The sequence below is a fragment of the Octopus bimaculoides genome, chromosome 5, assembly GCF_046866305.1.
Source record: "Octopus bimaculoides isolate indiv1 chromosome 5, ASM4686630v1, whole genome shotgun sequence".
NCBI classification, from domain to species: Eukaryota; Metazoa; Mollusca; class Cephalopoda; order Octopoda; family Octopodidae; genus Octopus; species Octopus bimaculoides.
In genome coordinates, this window is record NC_142932.1 from 102119963 (window position 1) to 102147954 (window position 27992).

Here is a 27992-nt window from a genome sequence, read left to right on the forward strand (position 1 = left end):
TATTGTTTTAAATACAATTTGAACGAAGTTTAAGTTTAGAATAATAAGGAAGATAAAATTAGTACATATTTAACCGGTGTAATAGTTAAAGCTATACTATTTAAAGCTAAAGACGTTTATTTAATTATAATTAAAAATCAATTGAATAATAGAAAAAATACAAGATTATTTATTTCTACAAACGTAAGAATAAAAATATGAATGAAAAAATTATGAATGAAAAAATTATGAATGAAAAAATTAGGAAAGAAAAAATTATTAAGAATAAAAGATTAAACTTTATATATATATACAAAGTTTTAATTAAAAAAACTTTTAACGATATTATAAACAATAAAGACTAATTATTAATCAAAAATTATAAATCAAAAATAATCGAAAATATATCAACACTATTCAAATCGAAGTTCTAATATTATGTTGAAATGAAACTATAACTTCTAAATAATTTAGTGTTAAATAAGTTATCTATTAAAAATAATCTATAAAGAACCAAATGAATAATATAAAAAACAAGAATACATATTATTTTCAAATAGTAGAAAATCTTTAGCAAAGTAAAAACAGTACTTATCCATATTTTTCCGTAATTCAAACTGAAACTAAGACGTTATCTAATAGCTATAGCGTTTTAAGCAAGAGGTCGCGGGAAAATACTACGTTAAAATAGAGAATAGAATACGAAAACATGAATGAAATAATAATACTTAAAAAAATGAATGAAAAATTTAAAATTTATATAACTAACATAAAAAGGACAAAAAACTATAGTTATCTTATAAAACATATTAATAAATTTTAAATTCTAATATATAATAAATTAATAATAAGACTAATAGTCCTACATTAAATAATATTATGAAATAAGCTAAAATACTACTATTGATTTGGTCTTATAAAAATCGTTGTGCCATTGTAATATAAAACCTTAAACTTCCTAAAATATTAACCTACCAATAAAAATAAAATATAACTACTAGAATAATTAAATAGGAAAAATTATAAATAAATACCCCAACACACGCCCTTATACATACATACATATATACATACATATATATATATATATATATATATATATATATATATATATACACTTACATACATTTACAAATATACATACTTATATATAAAACATATAAACATATATACATACGAATATACAAAATAATATACGTATATACGCACAACATACACACATATATACACATAAACACTAATATAAGCATATACATAAATAAATACATACATACACATATATACATAAATACACACATATAGACCGAAACATACACACTTCCATATATATATATATATATATATATATATATATATACATATATATATATATATATATATATATATATATATATATATATATATATACATAAATATATATCTCTGCACATACACACATGTACCTACCTAAACATACATATAAATACAAATACACTCATACACACGTATAATAAATAAAGAATAGTATATATAAATACACACTCACACTCACCCTCCCATACTCTCAAATATACATATTATATAGATACACATATACATACATATATACATATATATAAAAATATAAAATATAAAATATACACACACATATGTATACTCAAATGCACATACATATATATACACAATACACACACACACACAAACAAACTCATATACATACATGAATATATATATATATATATATATATATATATATATATATATATATATATATATATATATACATAAATATATATACATACACTTATATATATATACTTACTAATTTATATAGACAAATTACACACACTCACATATATACTTATACCCATATACATACATATACACAAAAATACTCATAACTATATATATATATATATATATGTATATATATATATATATATATATATATGCATATATATATATATATATATATATATATATATATATATATATATATATATATATATATATATATATATATATATATATATATGCATATACTTTTAAATATATACTCCACAACAATTATTCAGTGATCCTTCAGTTTGATATAAAAGTGATTTTATAATAACCTGATATAAAACGTAACATATATATATATATGCATATATACATATATATATATATATATATTTTCATTTTATGTCAGGATGTCGTCTATATATATGTATATATATAAACAATTTTACATTCCTTCATTTATATGTTTGTACATCCATGTATATGAGCATGCCTGAGTGTACGTGTGCATGATTGATATTGTTAACGTAAAAATATTACATTAGTGGTCTTTATCCGTTTGAAATTAAAATTATGTGAAATAATCTGAAAATCATATATTGTATCTAACTGGGTAGTTGACTAGCGGTATCAGTAAACCAATTTTGACAATGATGACGAATCGTAAGATTCTGGTGTTGATAATATTGTTTGCGAAAAACAAATTAAAAAACATATATACTTGAGATATGTTTCAATCGTGGAATAGAAATAAGATCGTCTATAGCAGACGATGACTGATGGCTGACAATCTTGGTATGATAGGCTTGTTTTGATCATGGTTAGTGATAGTGATACAGGTTGGTAACAGATCACTGGACAGAAGTGTAACCGGGTGGCTTTCTTAGATCTTAAATTTGCATGAATGTGCGAGTCGTGTGTGCAGGAAATAAGAAATTATATGATGTGTGAAAGTGTAAAATTGTGAAAGAAAAGTCGATATGAGATAATTTGCTTGTGTCAGACAATCCGTAGGCTTGAGAATACTGGGTGTACGTTTCAGGGAGAAGGAGTGAGAGGGGATAGAGAGACAGAGGTGAGAGAAAGGAGAGTATAGGATACGTTTATGTGTATGCGTGAAATAACCCATCTACTCAAAATCGTTAGCCTTGTTCCTAAATCATAAATTATAATTATAAAATTAAAAGCGATATATGACTTTACGCAGTCTAGAATGATCTCTCGAAATTCTGCAGAAGACAATTTCCTCTTTTAAATTTCAGCGGGTGTTGGTAAATGAAGAAGTACCTGTAACGTACTAGTTACGCTAAAATTCACTATACCCTGTACCCCTAAATACGTGGACTGATGCCAAAGCTGGAAATAGTTACTATTAGTATTGCCTGTGAAAATGACATGAAATTTTCAATTCAACCTCATCTTACTAACAAATCATCAGTTACTGCATCACAAGTCCAAAAATGTTTTCCAAAATGTTTTCCAAAATGACAGTGTTTTAGTAGTTGACATAGTAATACGAATAACCTCAATGACATGCAAAAGTTGAAAGGTATAAAAAAGTTGCTGTGACGTACGATTTAAACCATTATGCCATATAAGAATTATGTCCATCAGAGCGATGGTAACCGGTAGACGTGGAATGGCATATAATGTTCGTGTTAGAAATAAGTGTAGAAATAAGCACGTTCGAGTAAATAGCAATCTCTAAAGTGAATAAATGATGTTAGAGCGTATAGTAAATTTAAGAAAACCTCTCAAAACATTTGTTAACCTTAAAAATATCATTTTGTTTTCAAGGAGGAAAGTAATAGTTTGTGAAATACAAGAGGAAAATCAAGAAGTATTTCCCATGCAATAACAATAAAATGATTCAATATTATTACATCTCATGAAGTTGAATGCTAGCAATGATAGGACACCGAATTAAATTCCTTGCAATATTTGCTGATGGATTTATTAGTAAGTCCAAATCATGTGTGCATCGACTGCCTTTCGCCATTCCAGGTCAAGTGACTTGTATCTTAATAGTTACAACCGTTAAAATATTGAAATGCTGCCGAGTGAACCTTATTTTCATCCCTGTCTTCTAGGGGATTCAGGTACTTGCCTCACTCCAGTTGTTTCCCAATCAACGCAGAATATATTTTGTCTTTTATTAGAACCAATGTGAAGTCAAGTATAGTTTGACCTGTTTGATCATTGCAAATTTCAGTGCATTATGAGGATGGCCAGCACAACATCCCCAGTCACTTGCCAACCCTGTGTTCTGACTTTTAATTTTTTGCTGCCTTTCTTTTCTGTGGTTTCCCACTCTTAGCTACTATTAATTCTCAATTCTCCGCTTTTCATCTTGTTAGTTATGACCCATGGTTGGTTGTGTGCAAGGAGAGGAGAAAATCTTTGTCATCTGTGATGAATGAGATTTCAGTCGCTCCAGCTATCGTACAAGTTGCAACCGTTGGTGTTTAGCAACACCAGCAGAGTTCTCGGTCCTGATCATTTTTTTTTTTTTTTTGCCTTTGAGTCCTGTTCTTGCTGCCGCTACATTACTTCCTCCTCTTCTTTTCTATCTCATCTGGACGAAAGCGTTTGTGTAATTTTTGCTTTCACACGTAAACCCAAGCATATTTTTAGCCTTTGCCATCATTCTAATTACCTTCCTCTCTGGTCCATGACAGGGGACAACTTTGTATTAAATTTAAGCTCTTCTAGGAATATCAGAACCTCTCTCTACATACACACCACATCACGTAACCCCCTCGCGCACCTGCAGCCCGTAGAGTGCCACAAATATTACGGTTAGCGAACTGTGAACGTCTGTACAAATATGTATGTTTCTATTCCTTGTATACTGCGGTACGAGCATGAGGCATATCCATTAGTTGCCTTGCTTAGTCCTTAACCTAAGAAGATTAGGCACAAGTTTCCATTCTTCATGACTCTGTCAATCTAGAAATCATTTTCCAAACCTCCCTGGAGCTCTTCTTTCGATTGTGTATAGAAACCACTCCGTTTTCCGAAAAAAAAAGCAAACTTCTCATATAAAGACAATACATATTGTAAAATACTTTGCTCAGCACTTTGCTCAGCACCGGTTAAAATCATATCTTCCCCCACCACTAGTAACATAGCAAATGTTTTTTCATAAAAATATTGTCTCTATGTTGTACACTTTTGTGTGATGTACTGCTCATGTATATTTATTTAAATCTCTCGTGGGTTTGACCGTTTTACTATGTCTGCAATTTGTTGTTAATATTCATTTCATCAGTTTGTCTTATTTTTAATTCTGTGTTAATTTTTCTTCGCAGGTTTTTATTTGGGTGCCGTAACTGAATATATGAATACTAGCACCATTTTAATGAGAATCTATCCTCGCTCCTCTACATCAAGAAACCATCTTAAATTTCTAGTAGACACTGTAAAATATAAAACATAAATAATGTGGAAAACCGCTCTGTTGACTTCCAGCTCAAGATGAACTAGTATGGAACAATGCTGAAATGTTCCACAGCCTTCTTATCGACACGATATTTCAAAAGAAAATATTTCCGCTCAGCATAAACTTTTTGAATCCAAAACTCTTGGAGAGGGAAGTGAACACGTCTAATCATCCTCAACACAAAATCAACAGCAACAAACGACAACTATTACAATAGTGATAACGACTAAACTACATTTGAACAAAAGAGGATAGAATAAAATGCGAATTTCCTTGAAAACATAGCAACGTAGAAATCCACAAAACAGAGAGTAGAAATTGGAAAAGAGCTGAGAGTTGAGTATTCAATAGTAAGCAAACGTTAGATGTGATAGCATAGAATTGAATTCCAGTTTCCGTAACTAAATTCAAGAAGGCTATAACGTTCATGTGTATTGCTTGAAACACGTCGAATTTATGCTACGAGGTTAAAAAAGTAAGTATCTCTATATTTTAGCATCATAATATGTCAAATATGATTTATGTATTTAATAATCTATTGTATAAAGTAAGTTCAGTGTTATAAATATTATATTTTTAATTAGTTTAATTATTCTTTATTAATTGAAAATGATTCATGATGGTATTTTATTGTGAGCGTTTTGCTAGTTTAAAAAATTTTTTTACAGAATATGTTTTCAATGTAGCTTTTTATTTTGATGTAAAAATAATGGTGTAGATTGCAAATTACAATTGCAATGCAATTATAATGTGTAATTGAATAACAAGGTATTATACTATTGAACGTTAATAAATGTGTATGCGCATACACATACGTACAGATGCATACCTATACCTATATATACATATATATATATATATATATATATATATATATATATATATATATATATACATACATACATAAAGACAGACAGACAAGAGAGACAGACAGAAAGACAGACAGACAGACAGACAGACAGATAGATAGATAGATAGATAGATAGATAGATAGATAGATAGATGAATATATATAACGTAAAATGTATAAAGATATGTACATAATGTATATTATATGCATATATATTTATATAAAATTTCATAGATGTATATGAATGTATATATATATATATATATATATATATATATATATATATATATATATATATATATATATATATATATATTAAACAAGTAAATTGACACAATACAATTTCTGCAAGTTAATGAATACCACCTATTAATCCCCTCCATTTTCTTATTGCTTTATACACACACACACACATATATATATATATATATATATATATATATATATATATATATATATATACGTGCAGGAATATTATATGTATACCATTCTGCCTAAATAATGGGTCTGCAGATACAATATCCCTGCATATCTCCCGTCTATTTTCATTCCTCCACTTCATTCTCTATTTCATATCTTCTCTAGAATAACTATCTAACCATCTTCTCACATCCTCTCCGATGAAGGGATATATAAAATATCCCGGAAACAGCTGTGAGACCTTCTATTTATAAATGTTCTGAAATCTTTCGCACCCTTGGATTTTTATCTCATTCTGTTAATTTATATATACATATATATATATATATATATATATATATATATATATACATATGTATAAATGTTTTTATTGTATGTTTATATATGTGTATATATGTGTATATATATGTATATATGTACAATATATATGTGTATATATGTATAATCGAAGAGTGCAGAGAACAGGGATGGACTGTCGAGTACTACCATCTGGCAGTGGGGGCTAGAGGCTTCATTGAAAGGAAAATGACAGCACTATTCAAGAGAAGATTTGCGTTTTCAAGCTCGGAACTGAGAAAACTGATAAGGAGGATACAGGAGGTGGTCGAAAAAGCCAGCTTCTATATATGGCTGAAGCGGGAAGACCAAATATGGCTTGAAAGTCATAACATGTCTAGGTGAGACAGGCTGACACTGAAGTGGCTTCGCACCCTCCATTGTCAGTTAAAGTTTAGACAGTGTCATGTGACAACTTGCTGGGGCTACTTGCTGGAGCCTAGCAGCGGGAAGTCTAGACAGTGTCATGTGACAACTTGCTGGGGAAGCCTGCTGGAGCCTAGTAGCAGGTATAAAAAGGGGAATTTGACATGACAATCAGTCGGACGCTGACACTCGTTGATGCTGCATCGAAGAGGCCAGGGAATAGAAGAAAGAAGACACGCACCCAACACCAGAGCTGAAGACACCTCCGAAAGGTGGGGCCCGCCACGTCAAAACGGTAGAAAAGTAGGGGCCGAAACCGGACGTGGTTCCTCCTGATGATGTCTTGAGCTAACTGGATCCTATAAAGGAGCTGTTGTGGTAGCAGACCACGAAACATGGTTGAAATTCCTATACTGTGCTATGTTGCGTATCTCAGAGTAGAACAAGAGTGAGCTCCTTACGAACTGCTTCACTCTTTCGGTTTAATACTTCAAGTCATTCACATTTCCCTTATATCAGTAACGTAATTATAATTGTAACGTGACCACATCAATTTCCACCTAATTCAGAATGAGGATAATCACCTGCCCGTGGATGTCTCACATGTGAAAGTTCACAGAGTTGCGTGTGATAAATATTGATATTCTTGTAGGGGTAATATGATTTTATAGCATTGTGAATGAATGGGCTACGAAATGTAGCGTTATATCAGATATGTCGAAAAACCAGCTAATAAGTTGGCAATATTTAGTTTCGGTTCGCAAAATTTCGGGTTCGGTTCCTTCCCTTGTTTCTTCTTTTTCCCAAGCAACCGAATTTGGTATCGGATACTTCATTATCAGAGTCATGAACCAGTATTTTTCAGATGTATTAAATTCTTGTCGAGACAATTCGGATATAAAACGTTTCATGCCTGTAGGAGTAACTGAAGTGAACAAACCAGATACTACAATGGAGTCAATAAAATACCATTCACATCTGGGACCAGTCTATTCTAGCATGTTTTCGTCCTTCGAAATGATGACCTAGTGGCAATATAAGAAATCATTATCATTATATAAATGAGGTCATTGAAGGTTAACAGATACAATAAGAGGGAATCGAGTTTACCCCACAGCAGCAACTTTTAACTGAAGCCATTTTGCTCCGTTTTGTACTCAACTCCCTTCGAAAGAAATATTTACACCGAGCTTTCACATTTTTTCTCTCCCTATAACAGAAGACTTGTGAATAATCAAGTCAAAACGATACCCGGATTTATTGTTGCTGTCGCTGCAAAACTGACTAAATTTCCATTTGGAAACAGTTAAGGAAGACTTGAATGCTATAGCGTTCTATTGTTTTCTTCTCTGTATAAGTAGACACTTGGAGCTGATCAGCAGAAACGCATATTTATTTTATTTCATCAACAGAGGAAGAGTAACACTTATGCCATTTTTGGTGCTCTGATAATCGCAGGAAGAAATCATTGACACTCTATAGACGTGTCCCAAATGTTTCAATAAATTGAAATCCCTTAAACACACCCAAATATCAGGTAGTGGTATTATATTTGGCGACGGATTAATACTTCCACCCAAGTATAATCTGATGTAGTTGCTGTTGATATCACTTTTACCACATCAGGTATGAACGAAAAAATCTATAGTGAAGCGTATTTCTATCTTGACTATCACGTCTTTTATTCATGTACATCGAGACTACATTATTCAATGTATTTTTCTAAAGACTGTACACAGCGCTTTCAATAGAAATTTAGCTTCTATTTCTATTAAGGTGTACTGAAGAATATAGTTCTCAAAATATATATAATTCTAATATCTTTTTGAAGACGATAGATTGGCAGAATCCTGAATACATTGGACAAATTACCTTGAAGTAATTGTCACAGTTCTTTCTAATATCTGTTAAAATCATGCTACAGTCAACTTTGCCGAGTACGATAAAATAACATACCAGTCAAGAAGTGAATTCGATTTAATCGACTGCCGATCTGAGAACACGAAATATGCCACTATGAGTTCCAACGTCTTCAAATTCTTGCAGAAACACATACTTTTAACAACCATTCCTGTTGTTTCAGTGGAGTAATACCAAGGACAAATCATAACCGATAAGATCAGGATGGATTTTGTGATACAAGAACTACTGGTTACCAATCATTATATGCACCATATCTGCAGGTGTCTAAAATGAAACAGAACTTTAAAAGAATTAGGAATTAGATATTCAAAAAGAAATAAATAGAACTTCACTCAATTGTGAGTGGGAAATGATCGGTGCAGTTGAGTAAATAGACATAAGGCTAACATTTAAAAGGGTGGAACATTCTGTCTGAATTGATCCTGTATATTACCAGGACTTATTTTGTTGGTTCCTGGAAGGATACGAACAAAAGGTGGTCATCGGTGGAATTTTCGTTGTTCGTAGAGTCCCATATACTAAGTGGATTTTTTTCTCAACTATCGCTGATTTTTTAATTTGTTATTTAAAATAACAAGCCAAGGAGGGTGATTATATTAGGATATTTAATTAGCCAGAAATAGTACCATAAGCTCTCCCATGCTCTTTCAAAAACCACAAGACATTGGATATACGATTTTTATAGTGTGCATGAGATAAGATAGAATGATCATAAGATTGCTCAATCAGAATATATCTGGAATTAAGTAAATCTACTAACTTATCACCTCATAATCATCAGGTAGTGATTTCGATTCCAGGACGTGGTTGTGCGTTGTGTTCTTGAGCAAGACACTTTATTTCACGTTGCTCCAGTTCATTCAGCTGTAGAAATGAGTTGCGACTTCACTGGTGCCAAACTGTATCAGCCTTTGATTTCCTTTGGATAATATAAGTGGCGTGGAGAGGGGAGGCTGGTGTACATGGGAAACTGCTAGTCTTCCACAAACAACCTTGCTTGGACTTGTACTTCGGAGAGGAACTTTCTAGGTGCAGACCTATGGACATTCATGACCGTACAGAATCTTTACCCTTTACTCTTTAATGATGAAAGGAAGAGTTAAGCTTGGTGGATATTAAACTTAGAGGAAAATAGCCGGAATAATGGAGATAATGATGCAAAATAATACGAAAACAAAACACATTCTATTATATAATTGTGCCTGATATAGACATAAGGCCAGAAGTTTGTACAAAAGGAAACTAATCGGTTATATTAACGCCCGTACTTCACACGCACATGTAAAATAACATTGAAAATCAACTCAAGAAAGATGAAATGATAAGTTCACTTCAGCAAAAATTGAACCCAAAACTTGAAGAGCCAGAACACATACTGCAAAGCATATTTTCCAGATACGCCAGCAATACAGCCAGTCCATGACTTTTCCCCCTTTTTTTTTTATCCCTAATAGCTAATATATGACTGGATGGTTGTTTGGTTAGTCGATTAGTTGATTTCTGTAGTCACGCTTTACCTCAAACAGAGAAAGGGAGAGAGAGAAGGGGATGGAGGGAGAGAGAGAAGGGGATGGTGGGAGAGAGAAAGAAAGAAAGAAAGAAAGAAAGAAAGAAAGAAAGAAAAAAGAAAGAAAGAAAGAGTAAACGATAAATGCAAAGAGATTTAACATAAAAGGTGCAAAATAAGTGCCTCATAATGTTGTCAAAGTTACACATTTTTTTAGAAATTTTCTATGTAGTAGATTGCGATTATGTTGATAAATTTTATAAATGTAAGAACATGTATTTACACGCGAATATACAAATGAAAATTTTGTCTTTGTGTTTTAAATTTTATTTAAAGAAAATAAATATTTTTCTTTCCAAAATTCGTATTCATTTCATCATTTTGTACAAAAACCAAACGCTGTGACAAAAATTAAATTATAATTATTATATCTATGACGTATTTCCTGCTCTTACCAATGGTGGCAAAATCATCGTTCCAAAATTACCCGCCATATATGAAAGCTAAAGATCTAGTTATATAATAATTATTATAACCCGCTGCACAATGCTGTTGTACTGTCATATATCAGAATAATATTGTTCTAATATAAATTAGAACAAGACATTTCTACAAACAGCTTGGTAATTTAATGAACGAATTTGCAATGTTTGCAATATGTATTTCTGAATGTAATATTACTTTGTATAATTAAATAAAAAAAAAGTATCTTTATAGATTGGATATAACTATAAATACGTTTAAAATTATATTATTCATACATATGAATATATATATATATATATATATATATATATATATATATATATATATATATGTGTGTGTGTGTGTGTGTGTGTGTGTGTGTGTGTGTGTGTGTGTGTGTGTGTGTGTATATATACACGCAAATGATATATATGCACACACACGTACATATATACCTACCTACATACATACATACATACATACATACATACATACATACATACATACATATATAAAGTGGTATATGTAACCATGAAAGTGGTGTATTGTATGTAATTCTAAAGGGGTGCATAAATATATAATAATATAATAGTCGACTAAATAGCATTATATATTATTAAGCAGTAAAGGGATGGGTTTTTAGAGCCGTTAGAGTGTCGGAGAGAAAGCGTTGCGATATAATGTTTCAGAATGTATGCTTTCTGAGTTCAAATGCCGTCGGTGTTAAAATTTCCCTTCATCCTATGTGGAAATACAGTACAGCCCTTCCTCCTCTCCTCCCATTCCAGTAGATTAAGTGTTAGAGCGCAGAGTGGGCGTCTGTGTATGCTTCCCGCCACATGAACACCTAAAACAATTAGGGAAAGCATTTTAAACATCCTAACGAGTCAGTTTCCATCGTAGGTGGCGGTAGCTATTAGTTAATAACTACAGTTTTTCTGTCGCCCTACAAGCATTCCGTGATGACGTGGATTCTAGTTTGGAATTAACGGACAAGTGGCTGAGCATTCCACAGACACGTGTACCCTTAACGTTGTTCTCAGAGTGATTCAGCGCGACACAGAATGTTACAAGGCTGGCACTTTGAAATATAGGTACTATTCATTTTTTGCCAGCTGTGTGGACTGAAGGAACGCGAAATAAAGTGTCTTTCTCAAGGACACAACACTGCCTGGAATCGAACTCTCGAACTTACGGTCGTGAGCCGATTACCCTAACCACTAAGCCATGCGCCTTTCACTGTACTTTTATATTGTATATCGAAACTACAAAATATGATAAAATACCATAACGTAATATATGTAAATTTTTGATCAACTACCAGGGTTTTGCGTTTTAGGCCCGAGGGAAATGGTACTTAAGGACTTGCTGAGCATGGTGAAGGTCATCCCCCAAATCTGTAAATTATAGCGGTTTTTCTATTCAAGACTCTTTTTCATCTACGCCACCAATAAGAGCAGACTATATAGGCTGAGTCAACAATAAAAAGTCAACGTTGCCAATACTCACTGAATATTCCTCAAATCACATCCCTTTGTCTTCTAAATGAAGAAATATACTATATACTAATATACTAATATACTAATATTCAATTAGCCTTGAATATTCGTATGGAGACAGCATTGTATCCCCTGGAAAACCTAACATTCTGCTCGATCTGGTTGACATGGGTTTCAATAACTGCAGCAGTAGCAGCAACCGTATATTCATAGACAAAAGATTTAAAAGGGAATTAAATCTTTATTGCTTCCATAAATATGATTATTCTAATAAATATCCCTATTTTTTCTAATACATTATAATATATGATATTTATTAGATATCATACATTTGATATTTTATTAAATTTATTTTAAAATTGTTGTTTTACATTAACAAATTATTATTATCACAATACAGCATTACGTATAGAAATGGGTTTGAAATTAGTTAAAATATACGATGTGATGTAACTTAATCATGTAACAAATTTGCTCACATTGTTTCTTGCCCTGCTAAATATAGCAGCCAAATCTCCATCAAATCTCACATTACAGTGTCAAACAAAGCAACACGCATTAGTTAGTTTTGTCCTAGATATAGTATGCCAGAAAAAGACTGGATGGTCATAGTTGCATGGTCTTTGATCATAGATCAGCTCAATGAAGTGAAGGTGCGTGGATTAATGGTTGAGCTGTTGGACTCGTGGGTTCGATTCCTGAACCGGACGGCATGTTGTGTCCTTAAGAATGGCACTTGATTTCCCGATGCTCTAGTTCATTGAGTTGAAAAGGAATGCCAACCTAATATTGCAGCCTGTCTCACCTTCAGATGCTCTACTGGATAAAGGTGAGAGGTTGATGAGGGTTCCTCTGTCCTAAAACAAATCGCGAAAACACTGTGCCTGCTCAAATGTCAGTCTCGCTTACGAGTTTTTGATTTTTTTCTCAGAAGTAAAATCAGGGCTACATATGGAAAAATAAAAATGAAACCTTAGAGCTCAGACTAAGGAAGAGTTTTTCGTAACACATATAATAAATCACAAAAACAGACGACTACATTCTTTATAAATAGTTTCAGCCCTACATAAATAAGACGATTGATGATTTATTAAATTAAATATATTGAGAAAAGAATCGGAGTGTGTAACACGACTGCAGAGTATATATTATAATGTAGCTCAGAAGGAATAAGACAGAAAATGGGATAATATCACCGAAATTGTCCATTGAAAATTATGTGAAAAATATAATTAACGAAAATCATGTAAATACTGTAAACATGTGGAACTTTATATAATACTGCTTAAACACAATAACGGTTTTCAAGATTTCAACATCTAAAGCAGCGATATCCTGTTGACTAGAAGAACAGATATTGCTATTGTTCATAAGAAGGTAATTATATAAACTTCGATATTGCAATATCTAGGGATACTATAATTGGGATCTAAGAACGAGAAGCATTTGGGAGATGATGGGATATCAAACCTCGGATTGCAACTAAGTTGTTACAAATGGAGATAAATGTAATGCTAGCAGTAGAGATATGGTCTCTAGTAGATTAGACAAGCTTTTAGAAAAGATAGGAATTAAAATTAGGATAGATAGAAAATGTGAAAAGACTATCCTATATTAAGATTGTATGGGATATTGGCTAAGATATTAGAAATATAATTTTAGTGTCAGATAAAATTAGCATGAAATACATTGGGATTCATGATTACTTGGTATGGAACAAGAGGCATAGGCATATCTAGGATGATATTAAACAAAGGAAATAATAATAATAATAATAATAATAATAATAATAATAATAATAATAATAATAATAATAATAATACCTTGAAGCAACCAACGAATACCTTGAAACAACCAACAAATACCTTGAAACAACCAACGATTGGATGCTGAAACTTGTTGAAAAACATGAAGGACCAAAAAACCTTCACTCTATTCTGAAAGAGAGCAAAAAATTCGCTACTGATCTCTTAGATACCAGCTTGATCAAGTTGAAGGAAATGCGCCAACTGCTGCTGCAAAGAAAATAAAATTAATGGCAAAGACAAAAGCACATGAAAAATTAGATAGCAGATGGGAACAGAAGCCTCTGCATGGCAAGTATGTGGCTCGTAGCAAACAAGCTGATGTCGACCAGAAACACACGCATCAATGGTTACGAAGCTCAGGACTAACAGCAGAGAGCGAAGGTTTCCTATTAGCTGCTCAAGAATAAAGCTTATTAACCCGGAACTATCAGGCCAATGTGATAAAAAATGGAGCTGACACAAAATGCCGATTTTGTAACGATGCGATTGAAACTATAGACCACCTAATCTCAGGGTTTAGAGTCTTGGCACCTGTAGAATATAAAGCAAGACATGACAGAGTTGGCCAGTATTTACACTGGACAATATGTCCGCATTATAAAATCAAAACTGCTGACAAATGGTATAAACACCATCCTGAAGCTGTGACTGAGGGAGAAAATGTATCGATTCTCTAGGACTTCCTCGTACATACCGACAAAACTATAAAAGCCAATAAACCGGATATTATTATAAAAGACCAGACAAAGAAGAAGTGTTTATTAATTGACATGGGTATTCCTTGCGATCATAATATAGCGGCGAAAGAATTTGACAAGATCAGTAAATATAAAGACTTTCTAATAGAAATTGAAAAAATGTGGCACCTCAAGGCGACTACCATACCAGTGATTGTAGCATCTCTAGGAATGATACAAAAAGGTACTGAAACCTATTTGAAAATGATACCACGCTTACCATCCCTACAGGAAGTGCAAAAAATCGTGTTAACTGGAACGACTCATGTACTGAGAAGAGCATTATCGCTGTGAAAACAACATCCATTCATGAATTTATTTATTTATTTTCTTTTTTAATACATATTTTACCTGTGAATTTGCGTGTATAAACTGGGAATGCATACAATGAGCTTCTCTGCCCTACGTGTACGGAAAACACTCGGCAAGAATTGGAAGAAAATTTGACGAAAGAAGAAACAAAAACGTAAAAATAGTAATAATAATAATAATAATAATGATAACAATAATAATAGTAATAATATTGTTTTCTTCTGCTCTAATGCTGTGTTCGCATCCAATCAGTCCTCTTCCCCCTGTTTTTCTTGGTACATAGAGTTTGTTTGGGTCACATTTTGGGTGGAGTATCCCATATCTAGTCAGCAACTTCCTTGCTTCCTTGTCCTTCTGTTTAAGCTGTTTAGTTTGTTTACTGTCCATGCGATTACCCCTCCTCTATATCTAAGGAGTGAAACTGCCCAGGTGTTGATAGCTTCGATCTTCTTCCGTTCATTTAATATCGACTTTCGGATCAGTCTCAGTCTGCGCAAATACTTTACCTTAAATTATTCTGTCATTTCTTTCTCCATCAATTTAGCCATTTCCAATATCCCCAAGTACTTATCGCCCAGCATCACTGACTCGTCCATACATTTCATTTTGCCTCTCTTCAAGGCTAACAGACCACACTTATTCAGGTCCATTCTGGTATCAGCACTGAAAGTATACACCGTATCAACGAGGGAAATAACTTGGGCTTCATCTTGACCATAAAGTTTGAGGTCATCCATGAATAACAAGTAGTTAACTTTTTGTTGGCAGCTTTTGAATACATACCCTGTAAGATCTTCTATTTATAAGATTTATAAATGTTCTAAAATCTTTCACAGCCTTGGATTTTTATTTCATTCTGAAAATTTATATATATATATATATATATATATATATTTCGTTTTTGGATTTGGTTTACAAGATTTTTTATGATTTCGTGTGTTGAAGCATATTCTGTCGTGTCTGGGGTCATTTTCTTTTCGTGCCTTAAAATTTAACACACTCACCGTTAAAATTTCCACTTTTTTAATATTTTTTTTATTTTTTATTTAAAAAGAAATAATAATAAGTGGAAATTTTAACGGTGAGAGTGTTAAATTTTAAGGCACGAAAAGAAAATGACTCTCCCTAGACACAACAGTATATATATATATATATATTGACCGTTGACTGAACACTATTCAATTTTTTTTCTCCTTGTTTTTCTCCTTGTCTCCGTATTCTTTCTGTTGAAGAGCGTAGCTCGAAACGTCAAAGACTTTCCGTATTCCCGAGCGTCATACTAATATATACTTTTGTTATTTACACCACCTGTCCTCGTCTGTTGTTATTATTTGTATATTCTCCCATATATATATATATATATATATATATATATATATATATATATATATATATATATATATACATATATATATGTCCTTGTGCAGCTGAAGATTGCTCTGCATCTTGCATTTAATGTAATGGTCGCATTACTTAAATAAATGGAGTAGCATGAAACGTGCGTACTGCAATAACCTTTAAAATCCGTGTTGCTTATATATATATATATATATATATATATATATAGCAATGTTAATTCTCTAAATGAAGTATTAACAGTAACTGCACGATAAAGTGTAGTATATTGCCACTTAAGTGTGGCTGACCCCTAGGGGTGGATATATATACGTACATATATATATATATATATATATATATATATATATATATATATATATATATATATATATATATATATATACGTACATATATACACACACATATATATCTATGTTTGTATTTATATATCCATCTTTCTCTCTCTCATAAAGACATATATACATAAATACATTATCATATCCGCTTTTTAATTGACAAATGGAATTAGGTAATAAGACTGCTAGAAATGATAAGAATGTTTAAATACTTTTTCATATATACTTCGAAGCTTCTTTGTTCTGATTACAACTCTGTTAGATTCTCCCTGCCACTACTATGGACAAAATATGGACCATTTATGTAATTAAGCGTTATTCAACCAACACTCTAGCTTTCAGACAAATATATGTCTTGATACTTTTACGAAATATAATTAGAGCATAATCCTGTAAAAAAAAAAAGCTGAAAATCTTAATTTCATATATTTTCGCAACTTAAACGTATCACATTTTTCTTCAGTAATATTATGTTAATTAGTAGAAGATACATAAATGATAAACAAATCCTAGACATTTTAGGAAACTTTAGAAATATAGCTTATTATAATAGTTAGAATATCTGAAACGTTCAAAAGTAAAATGTATAAAGACCAATGATCGGTCGGTCATTAACCAGCAGATTTCACTTAAATCACTTTCAAATTTATCATGTATCTATATTTATTGGATGGTGTAACTAAAAATTTCATATTTTACTCAAGCATGCTAGAAATATGTTGCGATACTCAGCCCAGCTGGTCGTTGTATTTGTTTTTAGTTACTGAGTCTGGAGAAAAAGGCAGATCTCATGACGTTTCAGGCTCTCCGAGGCCTAAATATTCCGTTTTCAAGCAAATGTTCCGGTTAGATTATTATTCATCTACATCTGCATAAAAGGTGTACTTAAGGAGAAGTTTTCTGGAGGGTATTGTTCTGAAAAGGAAAAACTATCCTTAATGATTAGTATGGTGTCAGTGTTGGCCGTACGAGCTGTAACTAGAAGTAAAGATACAAATGGCTCGGAAGTACGTGCTTGGTGGAAATGAAAGATCTCCTACCACCGTTCTGTCACTATCGTTGAAACTGTATTGAGTATGTTCCTTAAGTCTCGAACAGAATCACTTAGATACATAACAATCTTTAATTGTTATCTATTCAGTAACCAGTTATTCTACGATATATATTCCAATTAACTTCACTGATAGTTATAAAAAAAAGCAAAGCAATCTCAAAAAATCTTTCTTCACACACACTTGGCATTTTCTCTTTGCCTTTTCTCTATTAATAAAAGAACGAACACTTATCCCAGCAGCCACATGTCTTCTCTTCAGTGTGTGTGTGTGTGTGTGTGTGTGTGTGTGTGTGTGTGTGTGTGTGTGTGTGCGCCTGTGTGTGTATTATAAGATAGTGTGGGGAAAACAGGCAGTACACATGACCTTTCCAATCGTCCCACTCAACACAAGCCGGCGACGTTGATTCGGTTAATGCCCAACCTTAACATCTGTAGGTCAATGTCTGTAAGCAAAAATAGCTGCAGCCGAGATTCTAATCTAGGTTCCAGATTCGCTTCGTCGTTAACTTAACACCTACGCTTCATTGGGTATTAGCCCGTGTATTTATCTAGCTAGCTAGCTGTATATATATATACATATATATATATATATATATATATATATATATATATATATATATATATATATATATATATATATATATATATATATATATATATATATATATATACATATACATATGTATATGTGTATTATATATACATATATGTGTGTGTATCTGTATGCGTGTACAGGGTCAGACATCGATATATATATATCTATGCATACAGAGATACACTCGCACACATACCTGCACATTCGTGTGTCCATATGTACGTATTATATGTAGATGCGTGTATACAGGGTGGACCATAAATGATTATTCTTATAACACATATATGTCTCTTCTGCATTTAATCATTTAAACTCTTCCTTTGAAGAAGGTGCCAGTTTCTAATAAAGATACAAAGCTCCATCTTTGGAACGTAGATAACGAAAACATTGTCACATTTTAAACATGAGAAAAGTCTTGTATAATTTTACTGTCCCACTTACAGATTGTATTTGTAATGTTCGAATCGGTTGATTTCTTTTTCTAAAAATCCAAACTTATCCAGACTGACAGTTAGGCACATACTTACAAAACCAAGTGCTCCAACTATTATTGGTATAAATGTAAATTTGTAATCCGGATATAGAAACTGGAGGTTTCGAAGTTGTTGCCCATAGTTACCTTCTATTTCTTTGCTTTTTAAAGAGATATTCACATCTGCAGGACAGCTGACCTCTGTGACGGTACATACTTTTTCTTGTCTATCCCAAACAGCAATATCCAGCCAGTTGTGTGTACATTTGACAGATCTTTTAATGCGAATGTTCTACAAGTATTCCTTGTTTAGAAATAATACATTTCTAAATCTCTCAGAGATTTATGCAGTAGTGATACGATAAAGTAGTTGTGACAGTCCCCTGAAGGGAATAATACTACTGTTGGTTAGACCTAGGAAGCCGCACCGCTTTCTGTCGGCCTTGACACATTTCCTGTGTCCTTATGTTTACAAGGGGGAGACAAGTACCTCCACCCAGCTAAGCCTGCATCCAGAGACATGTTTCTGAGTCTTTGCTCGTCATCAGTCTGGATGACGAGCAGAGACTCAGAAACATGTCTCTGGATGCAGGCTTAGCCAATTGGAGGTGCTTGTCTCCCCCTTGTAAACATAAGGACACAGAAAATGTGTCAAGGCCGACAGGAAGCGGTGCAGCTTCCTAGGTCTAACCAACAGTAGTATTATTCCCTTCATGGGAGTGTCACATTAAGTTGACAGCATACAACTACTTAAAGTATCCCTTGTGTTGGTGCTTGTGTACGTACTCGATAACAGGGGAATTCTCTATATTTATTCCAGGACAGTCTTTTCTCTGAATGGCATTGTATAAATTTTTGCGACAAAGTCATATCGTATATGGAGTTACAGTTGATAGATCTTTCGATGTGAATGTTCCACGAGTATTCCTTGTGTTGATGATTGTGTACGTACTCAATAACAGAGAGATTCTCTATATTTATGCCAGGATAGTCTTTTCTCCGAATGGCATTCTATACTATTTTTGCAACAACGTCATGTCGAATAGGGATGTAGTACCTTGATGATATTTTTGGGCAGCTGCTAGTCATATGTGTGATGTCTTCCACAAAAATATGACATAATGTCCGTTTACTGTTACATCTTAGAACTCCAACAGCTTCACAGTCTTTTTTCTTTTTCTTTTTTTTTTTTTTTTTTGATTAAGTATGTTGTAGCAATCTCCTGTTCTTGGATTGCAAATGTATAACCTTCGAAGTGTGATATGTTGAAGCAATCACAAGTCCAAGAGACGCTTCTCTCCATGTCAATTTTATTATCTTCTTCAAGTCTACGAGAAACATACTCATGCATAGTCTTCTTTTTTTCTTTTTGGTATGCTGAGAATTTCTCTTCCCGGTTTTCTTTGAGGTATGTTTGTCCGGCATATTTGGTGTTATATGAGAGGTCATCAGGATGAGAGCATTTCCCGAGCAGCTCACTTTCAGTGCGTAGGCTATTGTTTCCTTCACTTTTCAGCACTAAGTTAATGCGTTTATTTTTGTGCTGTCTGGGAGACGCTATGGGACATTCGAAGGCTGTCTGTACTGATCTCAAGCCCCAAACTCCTCTATCTCTTCTTAGGCAGAGCTTGTCGATATCACTATATTTGTCGATATCACTATATTTGTGGAGATTTCCAGTTGATGCTAGAATCACGTTGGTTTTAATGTCTATTGAGTGGATTTCCCCATAAACCAGTCAAGTATCCCAAATATTGGAATCAATACTGGTCTTGTAAATCCATTCTGGGACATTGTTTTGTTCTAAGATAAAAGTTCGTACTGCCATATTTTTCTTCGTCTGATGAAATACTCATGGGTCACTTTTCTTTATTCACCTCGGTATTATATATTTTCATCAATACCAAGGTATTTATATCATTCTTTGTATGGGACAGGAGAGATAGTGAGTTCTTTGATGTATAGGTTTTGTGTCTGGGAGACTGATTTTCCGCATTCGCCGATTAAATAAAAACATTTCTTCTGGACAAATTCCATTCCTATGTCAGCAAAAAATGTTATTAAATCCAGTTGTTTTTCGGCATTGTCAACATTTTTATCATAAATCTTAAGGTCATCAACGAAGAAATTATGAGTTACATTAAAATTTCTTGCATTTGCTCACCCTAGCATGCACCTATTTCTTTTTTCTTGTAGCAGGAATGATGAAAGGTTTGACGCCAAAAATAAACAGAAGTACCGAAAGACTATCTCCTTGGAATATTTCATTTGAAATATTGATAGCATTGGAGAAATTGTTCCTCTTTCTGTTCGAAGTGTGAGAATTGTGGTCTGGGTCAGTGTGATATCAACACTGAGAAAATTCCATGTGCATGTAGTAGATTGTGCAGGGTGTCTTTGTATACATCCCGTAATTTAACCCGTTAGCAACAGAGAGGTATAGAATAAGTACTATACGTAAAAAAAACTATGTTCGAATCATCAATTTATTCATAAAACTCTTTCAATCAAAACTGGAGTTCAATGTGTGAAAACCAGAAACCAAATTAAAGTAAACGAGTGTTTGAGTGTCTGCTTTATGTACGTGTTTATTTGAAACAAGTATACATGTTATACTGGTATGTGCGTGTATGTATGTATGTATGTATGAATGTTTATATATGTATATATATGTGTGTGTTAATTATATGTATGTATAGATACATACATGCATATATATATATATATATATATATATATATATATATATATATATATATATATATATATATATATATATATATATATATATATATATATATATACATATATATATATATACCTATATTCATATACATACTTATTGATGTGAAAATGTATGACAAATAAGTTAGGATGAACAGGCTTCAATCACAAATCACAACCGTTTCTGTTCATTGGTAACAGCTGTTAATTGGTGAGTTCTCTTTATCATACTCATATATGAATATCATATGAATGATATGATCCAACAGTAGCTGTGTACGCTCACATCATCAGGTGAGTGCTATTGGGAGCCCAGTTTATCAAAGCCAGTCACCTGATGACGTGAAGCTACATAGATACTGCTGGTTCAAATTTATTCAAACTGACAGACAGGCAGATAGATAGATAGATAGATAGATAGATAGATAGATAGATAGATAGATAGATAGATAGATAGATTGAGAGCGAGAGAATGAAAGAAAGAAGGAGAGAGAGTAAGAACTTAGTCTTAAGTAAACAAAAAGTGATTAAATATGTGAATTCTATGTCATTTCAACTTTTAATTCCTTAATTTCGAATTCAAATTTGTAATCACCTTACATATGAAGAATTGTTTTTGTCGCTCTTAATAACTATACAGTATAAGAAGACTAGAAACTTGAGGTAAACTTAACACAAATGCTATTAAAGATAATATAACCATATCGATGGACATTAATCAACATAAAAGTACGTGCAAGTTACACTCTAAGGAATAGATAATTATAACAGGACTTCGCAAAAAACTTTCTCATCTGAAACAATCTGCCCGAATATCAACAGATGCAGTAGTATTCGCCCGGGAAAACTGGGCTTGTTCGTATTGAATCAAACCAGCTCCCCTACCAGAAAAAAAAATATATACATATATATCGTACAGACTGAAAAAATAGAGGAAAGACTTATTTTACTTAGCGAAATGGAAAAAGAAGAGTTCTAACACGAATACGTAGAGCTAAAGCGAATAATGCGAAAGCATAAGATCAATAAAGAAGGATATACTCTAGAAGCAATAGAAACGCTTAAACAAATATCCAGCGAAATCTGGATATTTGTTTAAAAATCAGACGCTTCCTAAAACACGAAGTCTTCTTGCAGGAAAACAAGCCATTTAAATCAAATCCCAAAGCTTTTCAGGAGCATTAACAAAAATGAAAAATATATAACACTGGAGAACAACAAAATCAATGCATATAAAAAAAAATTTTCAGGAAATACGAAACACAAAAATTTAGCACCAAAATGTACAATGGAACTCAATAAAGTGTTACTAAAGGAGCACAAGATATATTAGAATGGATGCATTGCTGTTAAGAGTAGACTTTGGTAAACCGAGTGATAATAAAAAATAGCAAAAGCCTGGAAAGAAAACCTCAGCACTGCCTTATTTATGACTGATAGGCATTTGTTGGTGAATGAAGGTTAGACACCCTGTATAAGCAAAAATGCCTGATGACGAACAAAGTACTGCGATCATGCTTTGCTAAAACTGGAAAGAACCGGATTACAACACGGCCACGGAAGATAATGAAAACCAGGAATTAATCAATCAGAAGTGACATATTTTAGGGAGCCCCATTATCCTCTCTACTCTTCGTACAGATCAACTCTATTAGCGAATATGCTGATGGACCATAGTTGCTACGGCTGAACCATGACCCTTATATCTATTACTTTAAATTATAACACCCAGTTAGAAACCCACCAAAAATCGTGAGAAACTTACAAAACTCTTTCACAAAGTCAATGACGATATGAGCATGAGTTTGAGACATGGCATATATGTACATGTTATTACAAAAGTCAAATTAATAAATCTTGAGCACATCGAAATTAATATTGACCTCGAAATCAAAGAATTAAACTCGAACCGGTTGCATAGATATATATTTAGATGTAGATGAACCCCATATAATATAAAAGAAATGAAGGAAAATATTAGAGGAGTGTTATAGAAGGGAGAGAGACCAATATTAAAATCTGAACGCAATAGTGGGAATAAGTTTAAATACACTTTCTATCTCAGACATGTGCGACGTGTCCAACAGAACAAACACAAAGTTCGTTTGTTTGAAGAAGTTTGTAAAACTAGCTTTCTGAAGCCACTAATCCAAAGGCCGTACAAATAAAATATCTGCACAAAAATTTAACACAAACAGAAAATTAAAGAAATATAAAAAAGTACTACTCCTAAAATTAATATAAAATACAAAAATTACTGCAAAATAAAAACGCTGGGGACTAAAACATATTTTAGAAGCGAGTAGGAAAACAATTTCTTCCAGAAAATGCAAACTAACTACCCCCTTGTACAAGGACTAAACAACGGAAATTTTTGCAAAACACGATAAAGATCACCGAGAGGGATTACAAAATATATATAAGATAAAATGGTGACACGAAAGAGAACTAATCCTGAATGAAAGCTAACAATGGCTCAAAAGCTTTAGTTTAAAAGCAAAAGTATGCTTTATTTTAATTGCATAAGACTCAGAACTAGCAACATTAGAGACGGCTGGCAATATAATTTCAGAATGCCCAATTTTTGCTAATTCCTAGTTTATTCTCATGCATGACAGACTCGGAAGTCATGTTCTGTAAACTATATGCCAATTCTTCGACATGGAAAGAGTTAAGTAATACAAGCATGTACCATACATAGTAAATAACAAAAAAAAAAAAAAACTTATCATAATCTACTGAGATACTGTTGTTCAAAATGCAGAGAATTGGAGTAAATCATTGATTTGCAATTTTCAGAGACTGGAACGAAATTGTTTATATGTATGTTTCATGTATTTGTATATATATATTTATGCATAGGATAAGTGTAGGGTAAATCATAATAGAGCATACAAAAACGTTAAAAATGCAAATTATATATATATATATATATATATATATATATATATATATATATATATGTTAAATAAAATGAGACAACAAATCCAGGGCTGCGTGGTATTTTCAGACGTAGATTCCATGTGCTGTTCATTCAAACGGGTCTTGTGGTGTAAATGCAATTTTGAGAATATAGTGGTAGGATTAAGTAGATAAAGAGGAAAGAAAATACGTGTATGTTAAAATGGGGAGAATGGTCAAAAGAATAGTTTATATTCTGAAACTATTGTAATTTAGTCATTGCTTGTTGTTGTTGTTTTTGCTGTTGTTGTTGCTTTTGTTATTGTTGTTGCTTAAACTTGATTAAGCAGACCTGTGACCAAATGCATTCTAGAAGCAACCATTGCATCTTCTATTAAAAAATAGTGTTGAGAAAGATTATATTATAAAGCGCTACATTTCTTTGAAAGACGCCTTGGTGTTATTTGAGAGAAATTAGGCAGTTATTTCTAGCAGGTGAAATAACCATCTCGTTATTTACTTGGTATGAAATTTAGTCGATTATTATTATTATTTCTCTTTAACACAATGTTTTGTTGGAGCTTCTGGAGTCTTACATGCGTAGCGGGATTGCTACCTGCAGTCTACGGTACCATGCTATCCATTCTTTATCAGTTATCTAATACTTCCCTGATTATTCTCGCCGTGCCAAGGAGGCACACCTTTTGAAACAGTTCTACCGGGCTATTATTATTATTATTATTATTATTATTATTATTATTATTATTATTATTATTATTATTATTATTATTTTATGTTTGACTTTTGTTTTGAATCCTGAGCTTCTCAACCATTGTTGGGATTTTACTTTGTCTATTTCTTTTTTGTTTAGCTTATCCCAGTATTTGCCATATAAGGGATTTTCTTGCCATTGTTTTATCATGGTATTTTTTTGTTCTACTTTTAGTCTAAATTTCAGTTGATTTACAGTTTTTGTTGTTTGCTTCTTTTTTTTCATACTTGTCAGTTACTATGACCTCTTCTTGCTATTTTTCGGCTTTTTTGAAGACTGTAAACAATGTTTTGATTTGCTCATGCTTTGTGATTATTGGTACAATTTCTCCCTGGTTCTCAGTTAGATATTTCTGTAGTCCTAAGATGGATATTTCATAGTAATTTTCTTATTGTATAAAGCCTCTGCCACCTTCAATTCTTTGTATATATAACTTTCTATGTCAGAATTTTGGTGGTGTTTTCAAACTTCCGTCATTTTTCATATTTCCCCGTCTAGTTTGGCTAGTTCATTTAGTGTCCAATTAGAAATACTGTAACTGTAACTTATAACTGGGACAGCTAGGCCATTGATATTTATTATCTTGATTTTTCGCATTGAGCTGTGTTTTAACTATTAATCTAACCTGTCTATAATATTCTTTCTTTATCTTCTCTTCCATTTGTGTCTGATTTACTGTTGTTCATTGATTCCTAAATATTTGTATGTCTGGGTTTCGTCCAGTTCTCTTATTTCATTTTCTTTACGAGTGTGATATTGTTATTCTTAACTAGTTTTCCTCTTTTCAAAGTTGCTTTGGCACATATTTTCTAAGCCTAATTTCATATTTATTTCTGTGGTAAATCTATGCAATGTCTGTAGTAATGTTTCCAGTTGTTTATCAGTTGCAGCATACAGCTTGAGATAATCCATATACGAGAGATGGCTGATTGTTTTACCATTGCAATTGTATCCACATTCTGCTCTATTTGGCATGATAGTTAAATACCTCAGTGTCCTTGGAATACTCCACTTTAAATTGGTATCGCTTTAGTTTTTATAATTACTTCTTTTGTCTGTCGCTGTAGAACTGTTTGTCATTTACTAATGAGTTGTTTTATATATTTTATCGTTGCTGTTGCTACCTTGTTGATGGTTAGTTTTTCTAGAATCCATGTGTGAGGTATGCTGTCAAAACTCTTCCAGTAATCAATCGAAGCCATGCATATTTTACTTTCTAGGTTGTAAGGACACATTATGAATCTGTGGTTTTTACATTTTCAACAGACTTGCGAATTAGGATGTTTTTCTTTTATGTGATCCTTTCGGGTATTGTGTCTGATTCCATTGGCACCGAAATGTACTGATAGCACCCTGTATTTCTCAGTTAAATATTTAAGCAGAAATTGTTAATCCTGTCGTGCCTTGGAGCATTCTAGTTGTTTAATTTTTGCAGTACTTGGGTTAATCTTCCGATTTTATAGGTGTAGAGTTGCTCAGGTGCTATATCTGTTATTTTCATTGATCTTTTCTGGGATAGTTCCTTCGCCGTCCATGATTCTTTCTAAATTTTTTCCATTTTCCCCGCTGCTGGTGCTGCATTGATCTCTATTTCTTTCAAGATCTTGGTAGAGTTGTTTGGGGTAGGAGTTAAACTGCTTTTATTGTTCAAAGAATCGTTGGCGTTTTTCATACCAAAGGATTATTTGCACTTTGGTAAGAATATCTTGCTTTCGCTGTTCTTTTGTCTCAAGTACATCTTGCTTTACTTTTTATATTCTGTAGTATTTTTCTTTCCTTATTGTTAAGGGGTGCCGTTTGGTTACTAATTTTATTAAAATCCTTTCTTTTATTTTCTCTTCTGTTCTGGATATTAGATTTTCATACCATGTTTAGGTTGTGGTGGATTTGAGGGAGAACCAACTTTCCTTTGTGGCCTCTCAGGCTGATGCATATTTTATTGTATTTAGTCTGGTCACACTGACATTTGCTTATGCTTTTTATTGTAGTAACTGTCATATTATTAACTCTAATACTTGGGAGGTGCAGTCCATGTTAATTTCTTCTGTGGCTTTTAATTCCTTGATTATGTCCAACTTTAAAGTATCATACATATAATTTCCGAATTCATTCTTTCGAATTTTTAGGTTTGCTCCACATTGCTTCTCATATTTTTGTTTGTGTTGTTCTGATTTGGTATATTTTGGCCATCATTACACGTTCATAGGCTTTGAGTCTTTTGTGATTGGTTACTTATTTTATTTTCGCTGCAAATGTTATGCCTCTCTTCATGCTTCACACTTTCAGTCTTTATATTATTGGTAAGTATTCTATGGGTTTGTGCTTTCAGGATGTATTTTTCCTTTCAAGGGCCCTATTTCGGGTTTATGCAAATT

General features: G+C 32.6%; 1 protein-coding gene across 10 annotated transcripts in view; it reads left to right on the forward strand.

Moving 5' to 3' along the window:
- Positions 1-27992, forward strand: part of LOC106877962 (uncharacterized) — a 547541-nt gene that overhangs the window by 116608 nt on the left and 402941 nt on the right. For 9 of the 10 annotated variants that reach the window (XR_016242002.1, XM_089352819.1, XM_089352821.1 and 6 more), the window contains one exon: positions 5052-5657. The exons of the other annotated variant lie outside the window; for it this stretch is intronic. The gene's annotated coding sequence lies outside the window, so the exon portion shown is untranslated. The remainder of the gene's footprint in view (positions 1-5051; positions 5658-27992) is intronic. 10 annotated transcript variants of the gene reach the window in all.